Genomic DNA, 19,536 nt, shown 5'->3' on the forward strand with positions numbered 1-19,536 from the left:
ATTTCATCTGATGAGGTCCATGCGTATGTCATTGTTGTTGTTAGATGCCATCCAGATGGTATGTACGCATAGCAGCACTATGCACAACAGAACAAAGCACTGCCCAGTCCTGGGCCAATCTCACAATCATTGCTACACCCCAGACCATTGCTGCCACCATTGTGCCAATCCATCTCATTGGGGGTTTTCCTCTCACCTTCCACTTTACCAAACATGAAATCCTTCTCAAGTGACTGGTCGCTCCTGATAATATGTCCAAAGACAAGAGTGAGGCATGCCTTCAGTATGGCAGACAAGTGGTGTTTGTGACCGGAAAACTGCTGATGAAGTTTGACCATCCTGGCTTCCAAGGAGCACTCTGGCTGTACTCCTTCCAACACAGATCTATTTGCTCTTTTGGCAGTCCATGGTACTTTTAATATTCTCCTCCAACCTCATAACTTAAATGCACCAATTCTTCTATGGTCTGATATCAATGATATTGTCTGATAATTTTTGCATTCTGTTAGGTCATCTCCCTTAGGAATGGGCACAAATACTGATCTCATCCATTCAGCTGGCCAGGTAGTTGTCTTCCAAATTTCTTTGCATAGATGAGTGAGTGCCTAATAGTGTGCATCCGTTTGTTGAAAGATTTCAATTGTATTCTAGAAAATCCTGGTGCCTTGTTCTTTGCTAATGACTTAAATGCACCTTGAACTTCTTCCCTCAGGATTATTGGCTCTTCATCACATACTACGTCTTGAAATGGCTGAACAGTGAACTTTATTTTTGGTGTAGTGACTCTGTGTATTCCTTCCATCTTCTTTTAATGCTTTCTGCATCATTCAATTATTTGCCCAGATAATCCTTCAATACTGCAAGTCAAGGCTTGAATTTTTTTCTTCAGTCCCCTCAGCTTGAGAAAGGCTGAGCATGCCCTTCCCTTTTAATTTTCTGTCTCCAGGTCTTTGCACATTTCATTTTAATGTTTGACTTTGTCTTCTCGAGTTGACTTTTGAAATTTTCTATTCAGATATTGTACCTCCTCACTTCTTCCATTTGCTTTAGAATCTATGCTGGAGATCAAAATTCAGTCTCTTCTGACATCTATTTTGCTCTTTTCCTTCTTCCTTGTCTTCATAATGGCCTTTTGCTTTCTTTCTGATGTTCTTGATATCATCCCACAACTCTTTGGGTCTTCATTCCTTTGTGTCTAACGAATCAAATCTGTTCTTGAGATGATCTCTAAATTCAGGTGGGATATATTCAAGGTCATATATTGGCTCTTATGAGCTTGTTTTCTATTCCCATAAAGATTTATAGCCTCAGTATACAGGGTCACTGTGAGTCAGAACTGACTCAGTGGCACATAACTACCACCACACCAGATACACAGGTACACATACAAACTGAACAAATGTAGGCAAACTAATGAGTGCAATATGAGTATATATACATTTGCCAGAGGACATATGTATGTATATTTGAATATATTGAAAATATATCCAAGGATACATAATATCATACAAAAGGTAAGAGTTCTGAAGATTTAACCATAACCAAATACCTTGACAGAATAGGTCACTAGTCTTAGGAATTTAGGGATCAGGGGACATATAGATAAACTGGCATAGTTCACAAAGTGCACAGAGACAATATTCTATATCCTACTGTGCGGTATAGCAACTGGAGTCTTAAAATTTTGCAAGGGGCATTTAATATACAGTTATTCGTCTCTACCCATCTGGAGAAAAGGAGTGAAGAAAATCAAAGACTAAAGTAAACAATTAGTCAAGGTCCAAATGTAACATGCACACCATAGCCTCCATTACCCTGGTAACCGAGAACTAAACGATGCTTGATTCCTGCTAAGGCCTACTCTGAAGCAGGATCTCAGTAGAAGACAAATCATTAATACAGATTTTAAAATCATGATTATTGCTGCCTGGAGTTGAAAAGTAACTTTTGCAACTGTATAAAAATTGATCAAGCTGTGAATATGTGTACATGGAGTAATGGATATGCATTAAAGAATGCCTTTCATCAAGACTCTTGCAAGATAGAATACCTTCTAGAAAATATAAAACATACAGGAAAACATAAGGATATTACTTGTGGGGGAGGCAGGATTTCAAACAGTAATATATGACCAGTAATAAGTGGAAAGTTAGTTCTATAGTTTAAAACCAATATGTATATGCAATAATGGCACCCTTGAGGCAGTTTTCTGGGAAAGCAATCCCACTAAAAGGTAAGTTTCTGGGAAGTCAGTTCTACTGACATAATTGGGTTTTAGGTTATAGGTAACAAACACCAAGACAGTTTCACTGGGAAAAATATATTTCTAAATTCCAACTCTTAGAATTTGAAATATGAAAATAAACATATGCTTTATATGGAAATAACTTTTTACTATGCTATGGGCAGCCACTACTCAATTCCAATAAAATCAGTTCACTATCAGTAATATTTTATTTAAGACAAATCCCTATGTAATATTGTGTAAATACTTAAATTCTTGGTTTTGCTTATGTGGCATTTTAGAAACAGGCTTTGTTATGTATGCATTCAGTGTCATAACTGGGCTGATAAACTGTCTTTGAATTGAAAACTAAAGCTGCACTGAAATTACATAAGAAGTCATTAGAATAATCATTGCTAGTATAATCATTTATGACAAAGCCTCTTGCCCATAAATAATAACAAATATCTAAGCTTTCATCAGGTTACATAATTCCTAATATCAAGTTTAAAGTGAAATATATATGAGAAAATTACTACTGTTCATTTCATCATAATAACAGTTTAACCCAAAGTTTTGATTAAAATTTTACTCAAACTTTTCACCAATGAATCCATTTTGACACAGAGTAACTTGTAGGTCAGAACAAAGATGTCCCCCAAGGATTACAAGGTTGCCAATGTTTATTGAGCAGGTGACCCCATTTTTCTTCTTCTGATTGACTGGTACACTCAAACTGCTGAACTTCCAGTTAGCAGTTTAGAACTTAAACACTGTGCAACCAGTGAACTTACAGAGTAAACAAAATTTAAATCATGACTGAAGTGATCACAGAAAATGAAATGACCATTTATAATCAGATTACTTTTTAAAGAGGAATATATCTTCCTTTCTGCAAGCTCTAAGATAAAGATGGGAGTGATGGTACTGGTGGTTGTGTGCCATGGAGTTGATTCTGACTCATAGTTAACCTGTACAGAGTTTCAGACACTCTACATTTTTGCAAAAAAACTCATGTTTCTTTCACCCAGTAGCTGATGGGCGTGAACCATCTTATGGTTTGTGAACCAGTGTTTTTCTTGTGGAATCACCAGGCTCCCCGGCTCCCAGTACTATCATTCAAATTCATGTGTGATTTTGAAAATCTGCAATTATTTTTGTTTTATTTTCCTTTTCTTCCTGGCAGTATAAAAAAGTACAATGAATAGACCCAAGACTAGGACTGAACTCACTTTTTCAAGTGAAAACTTACTGCATTTTCTGTCCTTTTGAGACAATAAAAAACATATTTTCCAACAGTTTCATGGACTATGATAATCTGTTTTTATTTGTACACTAGTTCATGGTGTGAAAATGCTCCTGTTTGCTGAGTGTTGATTTTCTAAGTAAGAGTTTATTTCCAGTGCATTCTTGATTTATGATGTTGTTGTTGTTGTTAAGTGCCATCGAGTCGGGTCCGACCCATAGCGACCCTGTACAGGGTTTCCAAGGGTGTAAATCTTTACGGGAGTAGAAAGCCTCATCTTTCTCCCGCGGAGTGGCTGGTAGTTTCGAACCGCTGACCTTAAGGTTCGCAGCCCGATTCGTAACCACTACGCTACCAGAGCTCCTTATGATAGTAAACTTTTAATCAGGAGAAGTTGTATTTTGTAAGAATGATAGATACTCTAGTTTATATATCTTTGGGGAAATATTCTATTTATTTATTTTTGTTTCTTCCAGTTTTATACACAAATCATAAATTCAAAATCAAGTTTCACATTAACATCTCAGTAAGAAGATCTCAACCTGCTTGGGCAGAGGGAACTTCCAGATTCAAATCCAGTTTTTATGAAAATGTCTATTCATTCACCAGGCAGAGTAGATGGCCAACTCTTATGCTGACCGTTCATGGTTTTGTGAAAGATATTCTTTATTCTTATTTGAAAAATGAGGTAGCAGTTCTTTCTGGCCTTCTATAACAAACTCACTTCTACTACCTTGATGTGCTGGAGTTTGTAGTCATGAGAGAGTTAACAGTTGGGTTAAACTCTATCCAAAACTCCATGAGCCATGTTTGACTCCAACCCCTGATTATTGCTTTAGTTTGGGATTTGGCTTTGCTTCTGCTATTTTTTTTCTAGAACTATGCTTTCTGCTACTGCCAAGATTTACAGCCTATGAACTCCTATACAGGGTTGCTATGAGTCGGAGCCAACAGAAGACCACTTAACAGCAACAACAACAACACACTTATTATTAAGAGTCAATTATGTAACACCCCAAATTGTTTTAAATAACCATAATTGGCAACATTGATAATTTTTAACTTAAATTCAATTGCCTCTGAAACAACATCTTTTGTTTGGTTTGGTTTTTGTGTTTTTAAGCTTGTTTTTAACATTCTGTTTTTCCTATTCATAATGTGATGGGTAGAGTCATTCTGACATTACTTTTTGTGTAATGTCAATACACAAAAAGTTATATAATTGAAGACATGAGTAAATACATAGATGCTGAAAGCCAGACTGTTCTTTATTAGAAAATGGTGCTATAAAAGCAAAGAACAGACTTAATGGAACTTAACCAAAACAAGACTATATACTTTAAGAAGCTATTAAAAGGTTCTCCTCCTTCCCCACCTATCGCAAGCCACTATGTTTTCAAGCAGTGTCTCACTAGGTTTTCCTCCCTTAACAAAATGGCTGGGAGCTCCAGGATACTGACTCGCCTTTGCCTCCAGCGAATCTGGACTGACAAGGCAAAACAGCTCTGCAAAGGGTGTCCAGCAGTAACTGGCTGTCCCAAGTGAATGTCTTGCTGGTGATGGCATATAGGAGCCTGGTCTTTTTACTGCTATCAGTTTTTGTGAAAAGGCAAATCATGCACTTTGCAATGAAATCTAAATGGGGACCTCATGTCTCTGTGGGACATGATGCCCCCAAGGATCTGAAAGAGGAGACTGATATTCGCCTATTCATGGTTCAGGATATCAAGTATGAACCCCAGCTCCTTGCAGATGATGATACAAGACTGCTAAAACTGGAAAACCAGGGAAATCAAAATTACAACTATCTGTGTGGGATGAAATCTCTGGACACCATTCTTGACTCTGAGATCCCATTTTATGCTGAAGGCTGGCATCCCAATTCCCTGATTGTTGTTGTTGTTGTTACGTGCTGTCGAGTCGGTTCCGACCCATAGCGACCCTGTACAGGGTTTCCGAGGGTGTAAATCCTTACGGGAGTAGAAAGCCTCATCTTTCTCCTGCGGAGCAGCTGGTAGTTTCGAACCGCTGACCTTTAGGTTTGCAGTCCGATTCGTAACCACTACGCTACCAGAGCTCCTTATACTCCTATGTGCTAGATCTTTGAAACACTAGTATTCCTTTCAAGGGGGTGCACAAGGTCCTCGTTAAACTCTGCTGGGTGGCTATGAGACAGGGTTCTATGGACAGAGGGAGTACTTGTGCTATGAAGAAGCCTTAACTGAGCTGGCCAATGTGGTCAAAGTCTAAGTGGGAGCCCTCAGAACCACCACCAGTCAGTAGCAAGAGACCTTACTAAATCTTCTGAAGTCTCCCCAACAACAATCCAGGTGACACACCTGCCCTCTAGTCAAGAGTAAATGTGCCAAGCAGTTCCATGAATTGAAGAACTTTAAAGACAATTATAATGCATTTTGGGCTAATACATTGGACTGCAAAGCCAGTGTGAACCACAAGGTTGGTGGATCAAGCTCACCAGCTGGTCCTTGGAAATCCTATACAATGTTGCTATGGGTTCTAACAGGATCTATGGCAGTTAACACAACACAACAGAATATGTTGGGGAGTCTGGTATGGTGCTGTGGGTTAATGCGTTGGGTTGTAAAGTTGGTTTGAACCACAGAGTTGGTGGTTCAAGCTCACCAGCTGCTCCTTGGAAACCCTATACCGGGTTGCTATTGGTGAGAACTGACTAGATGGCACTTAACAACAATAACAACAACAACACAGTACATTGGAGAGTATTCAGTGATGAAACTGCACTACTCTCTCAGTAGATTCGATGGACTACAGTGTGTATGCTGTCAATCTGGTGTTAACTTGCTCTGCAGACCCAGACTCTATTGATGTTAACTGAAGCTTCTTTTGTATGCAAAGCTCATACCTGGAGGCCCTTTCTAATGGGACAGTTCAGAACAACAGCTAAAACCATTTGCCCCCAATAGCACTTTTTCTGGAAGTCAATTCATTTGTTATTCTTAGTGTTTTTGTCAAGCCTTCCTTAAAGCTCCTCACCTGATTTTGATCATATTTCAACTGTCCTGTTCCAGAATATTTAATACCAAAGGTTAGAGTTGATGTGTGGGAGCTTGGTAGCTTCCTTTATCAACTGTTGAACATAGTTAAATGAGAACTGTTTAGGTTTAGGACATCTCAAGTTGACTCCTAGGAAAGGCAGATAAGAACTGGAAGGACAGGTTGGATGTGGAGTGGGTCTTGTGTAAAGCAAATTAAGTGATACTGCATTTAAAATCATGTTATGTTGCAACATTCACACAGCTTTTCCTAGAGTGCAATGATTTGCTGCTCCACTTTCAAACCATACTGCTGTGAGTAAATTGAATAAAAGGGACTGTTCGGCTACCTGGCATAACCCTGTTGTTGTTAAGTGCCGTCCAGTCGATTACAACCCATAGCGACCCTGTATAGGATTTCCGAAGAGCAGCTGGTTAGTTGGAACCGCCGACCTTATTACTAATATTGCTTATATTTAGATAGATTATTTTCAACAGGACTGTCATAATATTCATAAATAAAATTGTATCCACTCCTCTTTATGCATTGCATTTTTCTGATTTAGTACACAAAGCAATAGAGTGAGATAGTATCTATATGTTTGAATGAAATGAAATTTTTTTTTTTGTACGTCAGAAATGGTCAAATATAACAAATTTAATATGATTCAACCAAATGTCCCTGATCTGTACACAAAGTAAAGGGTATTCATAAGTCAACAATGAATTGATCCAAGTTACCCTAGACAGAGTAGTAGATCTGTAAACCAGGTCTTCTGAGTGTCAACTCGAATACAATTTTTACTGCATCACAGCTATCTTTAGTGATGATAGGTCTCTCAGAAGATGAAAGAGAAATCTACCAAACAATATTTTCAATGCACTCCATGCCTAGTATTTCATCTTTGATCTACTGTAAAATTGTTCTTCTCACTGATTTACTGTCCACTCTGTTAGAGTTGCTACAACCAGGCAAGAATAAGGAAATAACAGTTCCCTTTGAGAAGTGAAGTTGGGAAATTTGAAGCAGTCAGGTTACCGGTAAAAACAGAATATATAAGAGTAGATCAGGTACAATTTTTCTAGAGAAAGTAATATAGCTTTCTATATTAAGTTGGAAGCTATATTTTACCAGAGATTTTTGGGACTTTAAACTTAAAAATGAATTCCAAAACATGATAACCCATACAAAGGTATGATCTTAAAAATTATTCAAAGTTCCATCTGATTTCTCACAAGTATTATGACTAAACTTCCTCATCCACATTAGAATGTTTATGATTGTCTAACTCCACATATAAGGAGCTCTGGTAGCATAGGGGTTACGAATCGGGCTGTGAGCCACAAGGTCAGCATTTGAAACTACCAGCTGTTCCACAGGAGAAAGATGAGGCTGTCTGCTCCCATAAAGATTTGCAGCCTTGGAAACCCTGTACAAGGTCGCTATGAGTTGGAACCGACTCCATGACACGTAACAACAACAACAACAAAAACAACTACATACATGGAAGGAGCTCTGGTAGCGTAGTGGTTACAAATCGGGCTGCGAACCTTAAGGCCAGCAGTTCGAAACTACCAGCCGTTCCGTGGGAGAAAGATGAGGCTTTCTGCTCCTGTAAAGATTTATAGTCTCGGAAACCCTGTACAGGGTCGCTATGGGTCGGAACTTACTCGAAGGCACTTAACAACAACAACAACAAAACACTTCAGGAAGGAAAAAGTGTTTTTTCTTTATACTTTAAATTTTAAATGTAATTATTTACCCCCAAACAATTTCCATATGTATGATCTGTATGTTGATATGGATGAATAAAGTAGAAAATAACCTCCATGCATTCATACTAAAATAACAAGTAAATAATCATAAATGTTAAATAAAATATAGTATGTTGTTGTTGTTATGTGCCGAGGAGTTGGTATCTATATCCTTCAATAGTCTAAAGGTAAAATATCTTTCAAAAATCCCTAACTGCTTAAGCTTTGAAAAGACAAAACCTAAAATGTTGCTATAAGTAACTTTGCTGCCTTACCTGTCTTATCTCTTTCATAGAGAAATTAGAATAAAAATTATGTTTGTATAGCATATAGAAATAGATAAAAAGTTATTATAATGTGTTATGTTAACCACAGAAAAATAACTTTGGTCCTAGAAATTTCAAAGCAGAAACTTATTTGTGCTATTTCAGGCTTCCTGTTGTTGGCTCTCCAGTACATTTTGAGTCCATAACTGCATGGGACAGAACTGCTCCGTAGGTGTCCCTAGATGATCATCTTTAAGGAAGCTGATATCCAGATCTTTTCTCTCGATTAACAGCTGGTGTGTTCAAACACCAGAACTTTCAGCTAGCACCTTATCACTTACCCAATGTACCACCGCCAAAAACCAAACCAAATTCACTGCCATCAAGTTCTTGTTTATATTGTTCTTATATGGAGGGCATTGCAATAATTGAAATGAGATTAAGTATATGGTTTGTGAATGTAAAACTGGTGATTTTATCCATAAACCTTCACTCAATCCACAAGAAAAAGTTTCCAAACAAAACAAATTGAAGGACCAAGGAGACAATTATTACTTTTCTAAGTAGAAATGCTATGTCTATCTTTAAGGATAATTCAGATGAACCAAAATATTCTACAAGTGGAATTAAAACCACAAATGACAGAATGCAAATGTAGCCCAACTCTTATCATCATTAGAGTAAATTTTTATGATGTGTGCATTTTTATTTATGTATACATGTATTTAAAAGGCATCTGCAAGTTTATATTTAATTTTTCAATTCACCAAAGACAAAGTTTGACTTTACAAAGATGCTGTTATTGTTATGCCAGTGTTGTTGTGAAGTGTCATTGAGTCAGTTCTGAGAACCGTTGACCTTGCAGTTCAAATTGACCTTACGGTCCAGTGCATTAACCTGTAATAATGAAAACTAACAAAGAGGGGTATTTGACTTAAATAAGAACTAACATTCTATGGAGTTGCTGGAACAGAAACCTGTTGTAAATCAGTAGCTACCTGTATTTCATATCTTCCAGGCTTTCCTCTTCTCCCTGCTGATGTGAGATTAAGAATAAAAATTAAAAATCGGTTAAAACATATGATCACATTATTTTTTAAGTACTTTGATTTAAGTGTCTATATTTATGAAACATAGTACAATGTAAGAAAATACATTATAATTTTCTTATTGCTGTTCCATATTTATTTCAGTAACTCAAGATCTGTAGGATTACTCAAAATAAGACATTTAGATGCCATACTTATAAATCAATTCATAAGCCAAAATACTATTACATTAGACATTCAAATAGCACATTCTTTTAAGCCAAAGGAACACAGTAGAAATGTTCCATAGGGTTTCCAAGACTGTAAATCTTTATGAAAGCAGATAGAGACATATTTCACCAGCAGAGCAGCAAGGCATTTGGTCACTGAGCCATTAAAACATCTTCTAAGGTTTTTTTTCCAAACCTAGGTAATGAGTTTTATTAAAATTTGCTGGAAAAAGCATAACTGTAAAACATAAAAATATTTTATCTACAGTTCTACAGATTTAAAAAAGCTAATGAATTTGCAAAGAGTAAAAAAACTAAATAAATAATTATGTAGAATAATAAGTTTAATTTTATGAGTCAGTGGGTGTCGGTATTAGGTAAAATTATTAGGATGAGTAAAAAGTAAAAATTTAAGAAAAGGTTTTCATGTTAAAAGAAACATTATTTGATGGTTACCAGTGGCAGGAGGGGAGAGAGAGTAATTAGTAGATCAGAGAGAGGGTTGTTGTTGTAGTTGTAAGGTGCCATCGAGTCAGTACTGACCCTTAGCGAATTTATGCACAACAGAACAAAACACTGCCCAATCCTGGGCCAACATCACTACTGTTGCCACGCTTGAGTCCATTGATGCTGCCACTTGGCCAATCCATCTTGTTGGGGGTCTTCCTCTTTTTCTCTGACCCTCCATTTTACCAAACATGATATCCTTCTCCAGTGACTGGTCCCTTCTGACAATATGCCCGAAGTATCAGACACAAAGTTTGGCCATCTTGGCCTCCAAGGAGCACTCTGGCTGCACTTCTTCCAAAACGGATCTATTGGTTCTTTTGGCAGCCCGTGGCATCTTCAATACTTTCCTCCAACACCATAACTTAAAATCATGAATTCTTCTACAGCTTTCATATGCATATGAGGTTATTGAAAATACCATGGCTGGATCAGGTGCATCATAGTCCTCAAGCTGCCATTTTTGTTCCTCAACACTTTAAAACGGTCTTGTGCAGTAGATTTGCCTAATGCAATATATTGTTTGATTTCTTGACTGCCTCTTTCATGAGTGTTGATAGTTGATCCAAGAAAAATGAAGTCCTTGACATCTTCAATCTTTTCTCTGTTGATAAGAATGTTTTTTATTGGTTCAGTAGTGAGGATTTTTGTTTTCTTTACATTGAGATGTAATCCATACCGACGATTGTGCTCTTTGATCTTCATCAGTAAATGTTTTAAGTCCTCTTCACTTTCAGCAAGCAAGGTTGTATCATCTGCATATCGCAGGTTGTTAATGAGTCTTCCTCCAATCCTGATGCCATGTTTTTCTTCATATAACCCAGCTTCTTGGATTATTTACTCAGCATACAGGTTGAATAAGTGTGGTGAAAGAATACAGCATTGTCGCATACCTTTCTAAATTTTAAACCATTCAGTGTTCCCATGTTCTATTTGAATAAATGCCTGTTGGTCCAGGTACAGATCCCTCATGAGCACAATTAACTGTTCTGGAATACTCATACTTAGCAATATTGTCCATTGCTTGTCATAATCCACACAATTGAAAGTCTTTGCATAGTCAATAAAGCTAAGGTAAACATTTTTCTGATATTCTTTGCTTTCAGCCAAGATCCATTTGACATCAGCAAAGATATTCCTCATTCCATGGCCTCTTTTGGATCTGGCTTGAACCTCTGGAAGTTCTCTGTCAATGTATGCTTTCAGCCATTTCTATATTACCTTTAGCAAAACTTTACTGGCATGGGATATCAAAGAGATTGTCCAATGATTTCTGCATTCCGTTGAGTCACCTCTCTTTGGAAGACAGCACAAATATGGATCTCTTCCAATCATTCAGGCAGATAGTGTCTTCCAAATTTCTTTGCAGAGATGAGCGAGTGCCTTCTGTGCTGCCTCACATTCTTGAAAGATTTCTATTTTGATTCTGTCAATTACTGGTGTCTTGTTCTTTGCCAATTCCTTCAATGTACCTTGGACTTCTTCCTTCAGTATCATTCATTGGCTCTTGATCATATGCTACCTCTTGATAATGTTGAATACGAACCATTTCCTTTTGGTACAGTGACTCTGTGTAATTCCTTCCATCTTCTCTTGATGCTTTCTGCATCATTCAATTATATGCCCAGTGAATCTTTCAGTAACAAAAGTTGAGGCTTGAATTTTTTTCTTGAGTTCCCCCAGCTTGAGAAATGCTGAGTGTATTTTTCCTTTTTGGTTTTCTGATTCCAGATCTTGACACATTTTGTTATAATATTTGGCTTTATCTTCTTGAGCTGATCTTTGACATTTTCTGTTCAGCTCTTGGACCTCCTCATTTCTTCCATGTGCTTTAGCATCTCTATGCTGGAGAGCAAGTTTCACTGTCTCTTTGGACATCCATTTTGACCTTTTCCTTCTTTCTTGTCTTCTCAATGACTTTTTGCTCTCTTCATTTATGATGTACTTGATATCATCCCACAACTCTTCTGGTCTTCGGTTTTTAGTGTTTAATGTATCAAATCTGTTCTTCAGATGATCTCTAAATTCAGGTGAGATATATTCAAGGTCATATTTTGACTCTCATGGACCTGTTTTCATTTTCTTCAGCTTCAGTTTGAATTTGCATATGAGTAATTGATTGTCTGTTCCACAGTCTGCCCTTGGCCTTGTTTTGACTGAAGATATAGAGCTTTTCCATCGTCTCTTTCCACAGATGTAGTCAATTTGATTTCTATGTATTCCATCTAGTGAGGTCCATGTGTATAGTCATCTCTTATGCTGTCGAAAGAAGGTATTTGAAATGAACAAATCATTGGTGTTGAAGAATTCTATCATGTGTTCCCCAGCATAATTTCTATCACCAAGGCCACATTTTTCAACAACTGATCCTTTCTCTTTGCTCCCAATCTTTGCATTCCAATAACCAGTAGTGATCAATGCATCTTGATTGCATATTTGATCAATTTCAGATTGAAGAAGTTGGTAGAATTCTTCTATTTTATCCTCATTGGCTTTAGTGGTTGGTGAATAAATTTGAATAATAGTGGTATTAACTGGGCTTCCCTGCCTACACGCATGGATATTATCCTATCACAGACAGCATTATACCTCATGACTGATCTGGATACGTTCTTTTTGATGAATGAAACACCATTCCTCTTCAACTTGTCATTCCCAGCCTATTAAACCATGTGGTTGTCAGATTCAAAATGGCCAATACCAGTACATTTCAGCTCACTAATATCTAAGAGATCAATGTTTATACGTTCCATTTTTGACAACTTCCAATTTTCCCAGATTTATACTTCGTACATTCCGTGTTCTGATTTTCAATGGGTGTTTACAGCTGTTTCTCTTCATTTTGAATTGTGTCATATCAGCAAATGAAGGTCCCACAGGCTTTTCTCCCATGAGCTTTACTCCGTTTGCTTTATCTTGGTCAACTCTACTTTGAGGAGGCATGTCTTCCCCAGTCATATTTTGAGTGCCTTCCAACCTGAGGGGCTCATTTTCAGGCACTATATCTGCTATTCATAAGGTTTTCAGTGACTAAATATTCAAAAGTAGTTTGTCACTCTTTCTTCCTAGTCTCTCTTTGTCTGGAAGCTCATTTGAAACCTGTCCACCTTGTGTGACCCTGCTGGTATTTAAAATACTGGTGGCATAGCTTTCAGAATCACAGCAACTCAAAGCCACCATAGTATGACAAATTGACAGATGAGTGGTAGCCGTTTGATTTAATTAGAAACTGTCACTTTAAATTTTGAGGAGATCTGTGCGCATTTGTAGTAGAACCCTGCAGGGATGGGGGTGGGGTGTCCATTCACTCAGGCATCCCCACCAGAATTGAGGAGCTCCATCAGCAACAATACAGAATAGTGGACCAAGCAGGTTCAAGGGATGGTGTTAGAACTCTGAAATACATATGAAGGAATATTTAGAAGCTTGGAAGGCTTACAGCTAGGGGAATTTGTAGCAGAATCAATCAATCCATTGCTTTCTAGTTCAAGACACTCAGCTATTCCTGGAACCGCCATCTGGGAGAGTCCAAGTGGGGGAAGGATCAGAATAGCCACAAACACCTGACAGAACCACGGAGATACATGTGTGAATATTCTTTTTTTTTTTTTTTTTTGGTATCTGTTCATTGGTCTCTCGCTGTCTGCACATCTCAATTCTGGTGACTAGGAGGGATGCCATCAGAGAAAGGGTAGACACATATTAACTCAGGTGATGGGAAGGGCAATATACAAGAAGAGGGAGTTGGTAGAATCATGATGAAGACCCAGGGAGTTAAATGGTGTTATATAGACATAGAGTTAAATAATGTTATGTATACAACTCTGTTAAATAAAATATATATTTCTAATATAATTGCTCATAATCAAACATTTTAGATACTGATTTATAATGACAAGATACAATGCCAAAATATTTTTTTTTCCTTGAGAACATGTGAACTAGGCAGAATGATATTATTACAGCATTAGAATTTTGATCATAGAAAAGTTAACTTAAATCAGTTGCAATAGTGTCCATTCCGTGTACCTGAATGGTGCAAATGTTAAATGTTTGGTTGCCAACCTAAAGATTAGAAGTTTGATTCTATGGAGAAGCCCCTGTAAGAGGAAGCTTTATAATCTACTTCTGAAAAATCAGGCATTATGAAGCACAATTCTACTATGACTTCATGGATTGCAATGAAGTTAATTTATTTCCAAGCAAACTGAGTTTGAGAGAGGGACAGGAAACTGGGCTTTGCATTCCTACTTCAGTGTCTTTCTCCTACATCATTCTTCTCTGAAGCTGTTTACTGGAAACACTCTTCCATTTGACCAGTAAGTCAAAATTATAATTATAATGATAGATTGAAAGATAGAAAGATAAATATAGAGATAGTACATTCTTCTATTCATACAAACTGTCACAACTAGCATATTCTCTATTCTGTAATACAAGATGTACATATTCATCATTGTACCAGCAATGTGATGAGTTACAACATCATCTTCATGAATATTCCAGACTAAGTAAATATAGATTGATCTAAATTCTCTAGACATTATCTCTAGTAAATGAAAAAGATATAGATGATTAGTTCTGAGAAATGTTCCTTCCTAGCCAAATTTTCAAATAAACCCTTTAAAAGTATCTCTGAAAATTGCTCTTGTTAATATTAGTACAATGACAAGTAACATTTATCTTAATTTCATAGTTAATGTTATTGAACATTAGAAAAATAGAAGCACTGTAACACAACATTAAATTAATAATCTCATTTTACTCAGATCCCAGAGCCTTTTATAACAATTATTTAGTATTTTATTATATATTTACAGGCACTATTATAATATATTACTATTTTCTCCTTTGAAGCTTTAATATTGATGTCCCATAAGAATTTTTAATGTAGAGAAAAACAAAATAATAATCTGATGGCTTTTAATTAAAAGTTGTGAAATAAATCATACATAATAGGAATGTTTATGTGTCAAAACATTTTTAAGTAATAGATAAACTGTATTGTCATCCGGAAGGTTTTAGTAGCCATTGTCTATTTTGTGAGTACTTAAACTGAGGACAAAATTTTTCCAGAAACTAGTTTCTTAAAAAAAAAAAAAAAAAAATCACATAGCTAAATACTTTGAAAATCAATGTTAAGGAAATTACAAAGGACATCACCAGAATATTGCTAGATATGTGATGTTCTTGAGATAAAGATAGAAATGAGAAATAAGAGAGCCCACAAGTAATCCCCATTGATAAAAATACTAAGTCTATTTATAATTCATATGTAAATTGAACTAACCATTAATTTTTAGGTTAACAAAAGTTTTGTAATATTATAGCTAGTATTCTAAGATATAGCTATATGATTAGCTCAATAGAATACTAATTTTCCAATGATTTCATCACACATACATAAGCACAGATATGTACTGCCCTGATATGCAAATACATATGCCACTGTACATTCATTTTATCCAGAAAGACCAAATTTCTGTCATTATTCTATCATGCATATTGTATTTATACCTATTACATTCAACAGCTATATATATTAATAATTAGAATGTTACAGTGGTGAAAATACACATAACAAAACATACAAGAGTTCAACAATTTGTACATATACAATTCAGTGACATTGATTACATTCTTCAAGTTGTACAATCATTCTCTTTATTATTTTTCAAATAAGTTCAGCATTAGTAACATAAATCCTATGTCATCTAAGCAAACCCTACCTCTGGTTGTTGTTGAGTGCAATTTAATCAATCCCAATCACAGTGACCATATATAGGGTTTCTGAGGATGTAAATTTCTACGTGATCAGAAAGCCTCATCTTTCTCCCACCAAGTGGCTGGTGGTTTCTGTATGTTTATACATGAATTCATACATATATACCCATTTGAAATATTTTAAGTTACTTCATTATATATAATTATTCTACAAAATCAAGGTCAACCTTAGATAGATGGATGGATCAGAAAATAAATGCTGGGAAAAGAAAGGAGGAGACAATACAATATGAGGAGCACACAAGCAAACCATTCCAGTAAATGACTGAGTCACTTAGGTACATCAAACAATTTTATCAAGAGTGAAAGAGAGCCAACAGACTGACTTTTTTTTTTTTTTTTCCCAACAACATATCAGACAAGAGACTAATCTCAAAAATTTAACAAAAATACAACACCTCTACAAGGAAAAGACAAACAAGCCATTTAAAAAATAGGCACAGAACATGAAGAGAGACTTTACCAAAGAAGACATTCAGGCAGCCAACAAACTAATGAAGAAATGTTCATGATAATTAACCATTGTTGTTATTAAGTGCCATTGAGTCACTTCAGACTCATAGCGACCCTGTCTGTATAGGGTTTTCAAGTTGCAGCTGGTGAGCTTGAACTGCTGACCTTGCAGTTCAAACTTTTTTGTAATCTGGCGCATTAACCCACCGTGCCACACCAGAATTCCATTGTTGTTGTTGTGAAGTGCCGTTGAGTCGATTCCGACCCATAGCGACCCTGCATAGGGTTTCCGAGGAGCAGCTGGTGAACTTGAATCGCCAACCTTGCTGTTCAAATGGCTTTGCAGTCTGGCGCATTAACCCACAGCACCACACCAGGACTCTGCACTCCATTGTTGTTGTTAAGTGTCTTCGAGTTGGTTCCCACCCATAGCAACCCTGTACAGGGTTTCCAAGGCTGTAAATCTTTATGGGAGCAGAAAGCCTCATCTTCTCTCATGGAGCGACTGGTAGTTCCGAACTGCTGACCTTTAGGTTCGCAGCCCGACTGGTAACCACTATGCTACCAGAGCTCCTTTAGAGAGATGCAAAACAAAACAACAATGAGATATCACCTCATACCAGGATTAATAGCAAAGTTCCAAAAAAATGGAAAACTACAAATGTTGAGGAGGAGAGATTGGGACACTCCCACACTTCTGGTGGGATTGTAAAATGGATCAACCACTTGTGGAAATAGTCTGGCTCTTCCTTAGAAAGTGGGAACTAGAAATACCCTATGACCCAACAATCCAAATGAAATAAGAGCCAGGGCACGAGTAGATAGAGTAACACTGATGTTCAGTGCAGCACTATTCACAATAGCAAAAAATGGAGACAGTCTAAATGTCCATCAGTACAAAAGTGGATAAACAAACCTTGGTAAGCACACACAACAGAATACTATGCAATATTGAAGAATAAAGATGAATCTGAGAAACACTTCATAAAATGGATGAACCTGGAGAACATATGTTGAGTGAAATAAGTCAGTCACAAAAGGACAAATATTGTATGATACCACTATTGTAAAAACTCAAGAGAAGATTTACATACAAAAAGAAAAATTATTTGATGGTTACCAGACGTAGAAGGAAAGGGCAAGTGATTCACTGGGTAGAGGTTATATACATTAACTAGGGAAAGGGTGAGGGAAATATCCAAGAAAGTAAGAGGCAATATAAAAGAAGCAGGTGTTTAGCAGAAGAACGATGAAGGTAAGTGAAGACACAGGGATGTCTGTGTTGATACAAGAACAGAGAAACAGGCTGAATGTGTATTAGAGGAAGAGTTATATATATATATATTTCATATATGTATTTCATATATATGAATTCATAAATATTTACATATTTATCCATTTGAAATATTTTAAGTTACTTCATTTTATGTAATTAATCTATAAATCAAGTGATTGAGATATATATATGAGTTTGAAAGGGAATATTTGTTTTGTACATAGCCAACCACAGGGAGCAAGCAGTTACATGGAGAGGATTGCAATCATTGAGATGAAACAAAGTGTATGATTTATTGAATGCAAAACTGATGATCTTGTCTGTAAACTGTCACTTAATTCACAATAAAAGGATGTTTTTAAAAGGCTGAGTCAGAATGTGTGTATGTGGGATGCACACTCATGATGTTTTCACTATATCAAAATATGTGGTACCAGTAAATTGAGTAGCTTTATATATCTTAAAGAATGGCAAGCAACCAATTGATATTGTTATTGTCAAGTACCATCGAGTCATTTCTGACACATAGCGACCCTGTGTACTGTTTCTGAGGAGCTTCTGGTGAGCTTGAACCTCCAACCTTATAGTTCAAGTCGATTTTGCTGTTCAGTGCATTTTTCAATTCTACAAAATTCACACATGTATTTGATTGACTCCAAAAAAGGAAAAGAAAGAAATTATCTATCAAGGTTGAAAACTGATTCAACACTGGATGCAGTCACTCATCTATGCCAAGAAATATGGAAGACAACAATCTGGACAACCACATTCATATCTGTCCATTCCAAAGAAAAGTGACCCAATGGAATGCAGAAAAATCATCAAACAATATTATTAATAACACATGCAAGTAAAATTTTGTTAAAGATAATTAAAAAATGATTGCAACAGTGATTCAACAGAAATTCAAACCAGATTCAAAAGAGGATGGGGAACAAGGGATACCATTGCTGATGCCATATGTATCTTTAGTAAAAGCAGAGAATACCAGAAAGATGTTTACTTATGTCATATTAACAATGTAAAGCAATGATTAACTGTGGATAACTTTGTGAAGAATGGGTAGTCCAGAACACTTAGTTGTGCCCATGAGGAACAAGTAAATACAAAAGAAGCAGTTGATAGAACAGAGTAAGAAGATACTGAATGGTTTAAAAATTGGAAAGGTTGTATTCTTTCAACATACATATTCAATCAGTATCAGATTATATGAAGAAGAACACCAAGGCATCAGGATTAGAGGAATATCCATTAACAACCTGTGATATGCAAATTATGCAACCTAGCTTCCTAGGAATGAAGAAGACAAAATACTTACAGATGAAGATCAAAGACTAGTCTTCAGTATGGATTTCACCTCAATGTGAAGGCACTAATGATGGGAATACACACACTACAAAACATTTTGAAAACCACACAAACAACAATAGATAAAATAGATGAGTGGGACATACTAAAAATTAAAAACTTATGCACATCAAAAGACTTCACCAGAAGAGTAAAAAGGGAACCCACAGAACGGGAAAAATTTTTTTACAATGACATATCAGACAAGGAACTCATTTCCAGAATATACAGGAAACTGCAACACCTCTACAAGAAAAAGACAAATAACCCAATTAAAAAGCGGGCACAGGATATGAACAGACACTTCACTAAGGAAGAGATCCGGAAAGTCAACAAACATATGAAGAAATGCTCATGAACACTAGCCATTAGAGAGATGCAAATCAAAACAACAATTAGATATCAT

At 36.4% G+C, this 19,536-nt stretch overlaps 1 pseudogene; it reads left to right on the forward strand.

Annotated features, from left to right (window-relative positions):
• Positions 1 to 2,187: 2,187 nt before the first annotated feature.
• The window catches only part of LOC102838722, a 32,496-nt pseudogene continuing 15,147 nt past the window's right edge, over positions 2,188 to 19,536 (forward strand).

Source organism: Chrysochloris asiatica, unplaced genomic scaffold, assembly GCF_000296735.1.
Source record: "Chrysochloris asiatica unplaced genomic scaffold, ChrAsi1.0 scaffold00063, whole genome shotgun sequence".
NCBI lineage: Eukaryota > Metazoa > Chordata > Mammalia > Afrosoricida > Chrysochloridae > Chrysochloris > Chrysochloris asiatica.